Source organism: Dioscorea cayenensis, chromosome 19, assembly GCF_009730915.1.
Source record: "Dioscorea cayenensis subsp. rotundata cultivar TDr96_F1 chromosome 19, TDr96_F1_v2_PseudoChromosome.rev07_lg8_w22 25.fasta, whole genome shotgun sequence".
Lineage (NCBI taxonomy): Eukaryota > Viridiplantae > Streptophyta > Magnoliopsida > Dioscoreales > Dioscoreaceae > Dioscorea > Dioscorea cayenensis.
The window spans coordinates 17,483,917-17,491,943 of NC_052489.1; the positions used below are offsets into that span (position 1 = coordinate 17,483,917).

General features: G+C 40.5%; 1 non-coding gene across 1 annotated transcript; it reads right to left on the reverse strand.

Moving 5' to 3' along the window:
• Positions 1–7,629: 7,629 nt before the first annotated feature.
• Positions 7,630–7,736, reverse strand: LOC120250818. The gene has a single exon (XR_005533153.1). It is a non-coding gene; the product is annotated as a small nucleolar RNA R71 (small nucleolar RNA).
• Positions 7,737–8,027: the final 291 nt, after the last annotated feature.

The window sequence follows — 8,027 nt, forward strand, 5'->3', positions numbered from 1 at the left end:
CTCTAAACCCTAGCCGCAAGCCTCTCAAAAGATGGTGAAAAGATGGAAAGACAGATGAAAGATGGATACCCAAATCGGTACAAGTCGCGGCGTTATAAAGGGATGGACTAGGGCATCTACACGGGCGTGTGGAATTTCCACACACCCCTGTGGATTTCTGGAAATCTGCTTTTCTTCACGCTATGAACAGTAACTGCTACAATACTTTACTACAGTGCCTGTTATAGTACTCCACCAAAATAATCCTGAATCCATACTTTTCATCGAGGCAATATAAATGGGCACACATTTATGCCGTAGATCACATCGCTTCTTCAATAAAAGGTCTCATTGGTGAAGATCTTGCTATCATTACACAAGTCGGGATACGCAAATGTTACTGCCTTTGTGCCTCTCCAAACCATTGTAATTGCTTGAGCGCATGGAGGTTGGCACACATTCACGTATCTTCAATCACAACTTGTGTCTTCACATTTGTTCACTGCAAAACTTCATCAACAAAGTACAATCACAATCCACTTTGGCTTCTTTCTTTCATAATTGGCTTCATAACCCTACATGCACGAAAGTTCACAAATACACATGCATTAGCGCTAAAACCTGATAAAAGCAATGCTCATTGTAAGAAAAGAATACTTCATATTACTAATAGACAAGCACTTATCAATATGCTAGTCATGCCACTTCTGAATTCTTTCCTTGTAAATTCTAGTACTCTCATATGCCTTAAACCTCCTTTCATCCAACTCATTGAGTTAAAGCATTCTTTGTTCCCCCACTTTGCTCAAGTCAAAATTCATTGCCTTGATAGCCCAATATGCTTTGTGCTCAAGTTATACATGCAAATGACATGATTTACAATAAACCAAGTTATAGTGGTGGTCCCTATCGGAGTCTTGTATGCTATTCGGTGAGCTCAAATTGTGTCATCCAATCGTTTGGCCAATCCCACTTTCCTTGTTCCACTAATTTTGTCAAGATTCTCTTGAGCTCTTTGTTATTGACCTCCAATTGACCACTAGTCTATAGGTGGTAGGGAGTAGTGAGGCGATGATGCACTCCATAATACTTCAATACCTTTCCAAGATGAGTGTTGTAAAAATGAGTTCCTCGATCACTGATAATAATCCATGGGGTTCCAAATTGGGTGAACAGCCTCTTCAAAAATTTCACTACAGGTCTAGCATCATTAGTAGGCAAAGCCTAAGCCTCCACCCATTTGGAGACATAATCAATGGCCACTAGAATATATTGATTACCATTGTATTTCGGAAACTGCCCCATAAAATCAATGCCCACACATCAAATACCTCGCAAAATTGCATTGGATTTTGAGGCATTTCATCCAGTCGAGAAAGATTTCCTTCTCTTTGACAATTATCGCATCGAAGAACAAACTAGTGTGCATCTTGAAACAAGATCAGCCAATAGAATCCGGCAGCCAAGGCCTTCTCAGCAGTTCTACTTGAAGCATAATACCCTCCAACCGGCCATGAGTAACAATGTGCAAGGATGTCCCATCCTTCTTCCCGTGATACATATCTCCGACCACATGATCTGCACAAATGTGAAACAGGAATGGATCCTCCCAATCTAATTCCTTAAATTACTAAAGAACTTTTTCTTTTGTTGGAAGGTGAGTCCTTGCTTACGAACTTTCCCCAATAGATAATTTGCAAAATCCACAAACCATGCAGTGTCGTTTGATGCCAAACTTTGTCCTTCACAACCATGGAGTGTCGAGGAATATAAATATTCCTCGAGAAAGAAATCGTTAATTTCTCTATTTGATGACTCTTGTCCTTGACAACCCTCTAAACAAGACAAATGGTCTGCAACCATATTTTTGGTACCTCTCTTATCTTTTATCTCTATGTCAAACTCTTGCAAAAGCAAAATCCATTGAATCAACCTTGGTTTAGCATCAGCCTTGTTCATGAGATAATGAAGTGCTTAGTGATCTATAAATACAATGACTCTAGATAAGATGAGGTACAGTCTGAACTTATCAAAGGCAAACACGACTGCCAACAACTCTTTCTCTGTGATAATGTAATTATCTTGAGCACTTATGAGGGTCTTAGTAGCATAATATATTCGTTGGAATTGTTTACTCTTCCTCTGGCCCAAAACTGCTCTAATAACATAATCACTCGCATCACACATGAGCTCGAATGCTTCGTTCCAATTCGGTGTGATCAAAATTGGTACTTGCACTCATTTCTCTTTTAACAAATTAAAAGCAACCAAGCAATCATTTCCGAAATCAAAGAGAGCATTCTTTTCAAGGAGTTTTGTCAACAGTTGAGTGATTTTCGAAAAATCCATGATGAACCACCTGTAGAAACCCACATGCCCCAAGAAACTACGAACTCCTTTCACATTTGTTGGTGGAAGAAGTTTATCTATAAGTTCAATTTTCGCCTTATCTACTTCCATCCCCAATTGGGAAATCTTGTGACCAAGGACAATGCCTTCTTGGACTATGAAATGACACTTTTTCCAATTAAGAACGAGATTTGTCTCTTCACATCTTACCAACACTCTCTCCAAATTTCTTAAACAATGTCGAAGGAATCCCCAAACACTGAGAAATCATCCATGAATACCTCCATGATATCCTCTAGAAGATCATAAAAAATAGCAGTTATGGAACGTTGGAATGTCACCGGTGTATTGCACAACCGGAAAAGCATTCTTCTATAAGCAAAATTCCCGTAGGGACAAGTAAATGTCGTCTTCTATTGATCTTCTGGGGCGATAGGGATATGGAAGTATCCTGACATACCAGAAAGGAAACATCTTATGCCAGGCCAATTGCTCTAACATCTAATCAATAAACGACAATAAAAAATGATCCTTTCGAGTTGCATCATTTAACCTCTTGTAATCAATGCAGACGTACCAACCAGTAACTGTCCTAGTTAGAATGAATTCATTTCTTTCATTTCTCACCACTTTCATCCCTCTCTTCCTCGGGACTACTTGAGTTGGACTCACACAAGCACTATCAGAGATGGGGTAAATAATTCGTGCATCCAACAGTTTTACCATCTCTGCCTTGACAACTTCCTTCGTGTTCGGATTCAACCTTCTTTGAGGTTGAATCACAAACTTTTAATTGTCCTTCATTAGGATCTTATGAGTGCAAAATGAGGGATTGATTTCCTTTATATCAGAAATCTTTCAAGCAATGGCAGATGTATGTCTCTTCAACATGTTCACAAGCTTGTCCTTCTGATCTGTAGAAAAATTTGAATCTTTAATGACAAGGAGCTTGGACCCTTATGCTAGAAAAGTATACTCCAAATGTTCACGTAACACCTTGAGTTTCAAATCGTGTGGCTCTTCGATGGATAGTTGCAGTCTGTTCTCCTTTAGTCTATCAATATCCTCGAAATGCGTTGGATCTTGCTAGAGGACATGGTCTGAACTGCCCTCTTGTTCTTGTGGGTCTGAATGATCTTCAATACTCTCCACATTTTCTGCCTCACAAGTTTCACTGCTTGCAATTACGACCCTCAACGAAAAAATTTCTTACCTTTGTTCTTGATAAAAAGAATCGAACTAAGCAAGTACCTTTTTCCAAATTTTCTTCCAAATAATAGCTCATAGATGGCAGTTGATAATTGGTTGTGTGTTAAGAATGTGAAGTATTCTTTCGTTACGATGACTATTACTTTTATAAGATTTTAGCGCTAATACATGTGTATTTGTGTTACTTTCGTGCATGTAGGGTTGTGAATCAAATATGAAAGAAATAAGCCAAAGTAGATCATGGATGCACTGTTTGATGAAATCTTGGAATGAACAAATGTGAAGACACAAGTTGTGCTCAAAGATACGTGAATGTGCGCCAACCTCCATGTGTTCAAGCAATTACATTAATTTGGAGGGGACAAAGGCAGTCACACTTGCGTATTCCAACTTGTGCAATGATAGCAAGATCTTCACCAATGAGGCCATTTATTAAAGAAGCAACACGATCTACAGAATAAACATGTGGCCACTTATGTTGCCTTGATCAAAAGTGTGGATTCGGGAGTGTTTTTTGGCGGAGTATTGTAGCATGTTACTGTAGCAAATCAATATAGCAATTTACTGTTCACAGCTCACAGAAAATCAGAATTCCAGAGAATCCACACGGGCATGGGGAAATTGCCCATGCCCATGTCGATGCCCGATTCCAGCCCTACTTAAGCCGCGAATTAGCCTGATTTCAGGATCCTTCTTTCCATCTGATAAGTGTCTAAATGTAGGTGTTTTCATATATATATCGTATGCACTTTGCATGTATTTTGTGAGGTTTGATGCCCGTTTCGCGCTTAATCGTCTATTATTTGCTTTGTAGGGCATATGGAAGCCATGGAGAACAAGAAGATATCATTTTGGCAAAAAGAGAAGAAAAGCAGAATTTCATACTACCCACATACTACCCGAGTATGGGGGCAGTATGCACTGTATGCAAAACTGGATTGATTTGGTGTTCGTCCCGATTTCCATACTACCCGATGATACGGGGCCGTATGGAGGCCGTATGCACCCCGTATGGAACGCGAATCTAGGGTTTCTGAGTATTATACGACCCCAATACGACCCCTATACGGCCCGTATGCCTCGGGGGGTATATATACTCACTTTTAGGGCTGATTAGAAAACTTTTTGCTGGCCGACTTTTGGGAGATCATTTGGGAGATTTTGGGCGACCTTGGGGAGGAGAAGAAGGGCAAGAAAGCTAGAAGATCATTCAAGCCCAAGGTCCAAGGCTCTCAAGGCAATAAGGCAACATCATTCAAAGGGGAGATCGATCACAACTTGAAGGAAGGAGAACCACGGCTAGAGGAAGCGTCATTCGGCATTCCTTTGGCGGGGGAAGCGTCATTCGGCATATTCTCGCCTCATCCTTCACCATTTCATCTAGGGAGTGTCATACTATGTCTTTGTTTCATGTTTTGCTTGATTGTATGCTTTGTTATGAGATGATGACACACTAAACCCCCAAGGCCACCGGGTGTTGGTGAACCTTGGGTGGTTTTATCATGTATTTTGGATGATTACTTGTTAATTCTATGCTTGGGTATTTTTGAGATCTAATCCATTGTTTTCATGCTAAGTGTTACACCAAGGAGAAATCCGTAGATCTTTTATGAATGATGCATGTAGATGTGACTTGCTTGCATGTATTAGGTCATGAATGGATTAGAAGGGGATACTTGTATCATCATGCCGAGAAATCGGGTGTTTGGTAGCCCTCCATGTAGGTTTAATCCGAAGAAGAGTAGGTTTATTCCTAAGCGAGATATCCTTGTACTTAATGAAATCGTAGGAATGTAGATTTGGAAGAAATTCCTATCTATGTTCGTATGGGATTAGGGTTCAATCGCCGAGAAATTGGGGTTGTTCTAATCTTGGAATCTCATGGTCCAATTTACCCTTGCATCTTTAAATCATCATCCATGTTGCATGATAACCCCTCAAGGGGATCCACATCCATAGGCCTTTGCACTTCATTGATTCGCTTGCTTGCTTATTGCTTGTTCTCTCTAATTTGCTAGCAAATCTTGTGTTTAGTTTTATTTTTATTTAGTAGAGTAAATCCTTCACTTAAGATCTTAGGCTAGATAATAGCTCAAGAAGGAGTAATAGGAGATCCTTAGCCCCGTGGAATACGATCCTCGTGTCTTTGCATGAGGTATTACTTGGCGATCCCGTACACTTGCGGGGAAGCATTCACCATCTTTTCTCCATCCTTTGAGAGGCTGGAGACTAGGGTTTAGAGGGGCTTTAACAAGGCTTTTGAAGTAGTTCTACAGCTTCGACACTCCATTTCTCTTGGAAGATAGTTATTGGGGGAGCTTTCGTCGGCACCGATCCTGCGAGGTGTGCCCTAGGCTTGACAAGGGGACCTTTGGAGACGATGAGGCTACTCCACAAGACCATCGACATGAATACCGAAGGGGTTTTCTTATGGATTACATGTTTTTATTTTTGATTTCATTACTGATTGTATCTTGCTCCATGGAGAGCTAAACCCCCTAGTGGGTACTTGGACTTGTAAACTCTATGATGTTATTGTTTCATTGACCTTTTACTATGATTTTCTTAATTTATGTCTTTAATTGAGTTACAATCTTGAATGCTTATTGAATGATTTCTTCCTTAGAGTGACATTAGGATTGAGAGTCTATCTTGGTAGCCTTTGTGTATGAGTGACACACCATGAGGGTTAGACAATGCTAGATTGGAGAGGGTTGAGAGGGTGAGTCTAGAGGTAGCGGAGCGTCCCCTTTCCCCTCCGGTGTGATTTATCCTATCTCCATGTTCCTAGAGTTCTTTGTGCTCACAATAGAGTGAAGTGCTAAGAGAGGAACTCCGCTGGGGCTTATTTGCGTAAGCAACAGAGTGAAGCATTGAAGTAATCCTTAGTATCTGGGTATTAATTGTGACTAGCGGTCTTTCGCCTGGACCAGAGGGTTAGATCTATATATAGGAATAGGGTCTATCACTTGGAATCACTAGTGCATCTTACAATTGTACACAGTGTAAGGTGTTGAGACTGAGCGATTTCTCCGCCGAGGCATAGTGTAGAGTTAGTCATGGTTAACCTTAGGTTTGGGACCGTGTATTTTAGGATACCCACGACTCATTAAGAATCAGTTAGGAGATATAATAGTTGGTCTTGCACTTGAAGCAATAGTCCTAGGGGGAGCAATGTGAGAGTGCCCCACTTTCTATCGATTGCCTTTCCTCTCATTTTATCGTCCCTCTCTTTCTTATTTCTTTTAATTCTTTTCACATCAATTTTATTCACACTATCATTGATTCATCTTCATCATAGTTAAATAGCAATCTTGGTATTTCTGATTACTATTCCCTGTGGATACGATACCCCACTCATCTGAGAATATATTACTTCGACAAACCTGTGCACTTGCAGGTCACACGCAAGGGGCGCTGTCAAGTTTTTGGCACCGTTGCTGGGGAATACACATTTTGGAAACACTTTGTACTTTGATACTTTAGCTATTCATCATTTATTCTATTTCATATCTTCTTATTCTATCATCATTTTGATTTGTTTTTTTTTCTTTTGTAGCAACTCTAGGTTATAACCCAAGGAAACCCTTCGACGTTGGTGGAAGGAAATTCGGACATTGAATGAAGAATTCATAGAAAGGGTAAAGAACCTGTACAAGAACAGTCTAATCAAGCTGAGTAGAAGGTGGAGGGTCAGATCATATGGTGGAATAGAATGAGCAATAGACGATACTCTCAGATTATGCCAGACCGTCAATTTTGGGTACACAGTCTAGTATTATGCGGCCACTGATTACGGCTCAAAAGTTTGAGCTAAAGCCGGCATTCATCCACATGTTACATCAGTCCGCACAGTTTAATGGTTTGGCTGATGAGGATCCAAACAGTCACATAGAGAATTTCTTGGAAGTGTGCAACAAGCTCAAGATCAATGATCTTACGGATGATGCCATCAAGTTGAGAGCCTTCCCATTTTATTTGAAAGGAAGAGCAAAGCAATGGCTACATTCATAACCTAGAGCATCGATTACTACATGGGAGGAGATGGTAGAAGCTTTTCTTACTCGATATTTCCCTCCCGAAAAATCTGTGAAGCTTATGAATGAAATATCCTCCTTCGTGCAAACATAATTGGAGTCTCTATTTGAGACATGGGAGTGGTTTAAGGAGCTCCTGCGGAAATGTCCTCAACATGGGTTTCCCGAGTGGATGATTATTCAGACTTTTTATAACGGGTTGAACCCTAGCACAAGGCAGTTACTTGATGCAGCAGCCGGAGGCACTTAGTTAGCTAGACCCCCAGAGAACCATGATCATTGATTGAAGAAATTGGTTTGAATAGCTACCAATGGAATACAAGAGAGAAGAAGAAAGTGGCCGGTCTCCATGAGATTGATGCGGTTACATCGCTGGCGGCACAAGTGGAGTTATTGACCAAGAAGTTAGATACTCTAACTTCTCCTAGATTGGCGGCCGTGACGAATGTAATG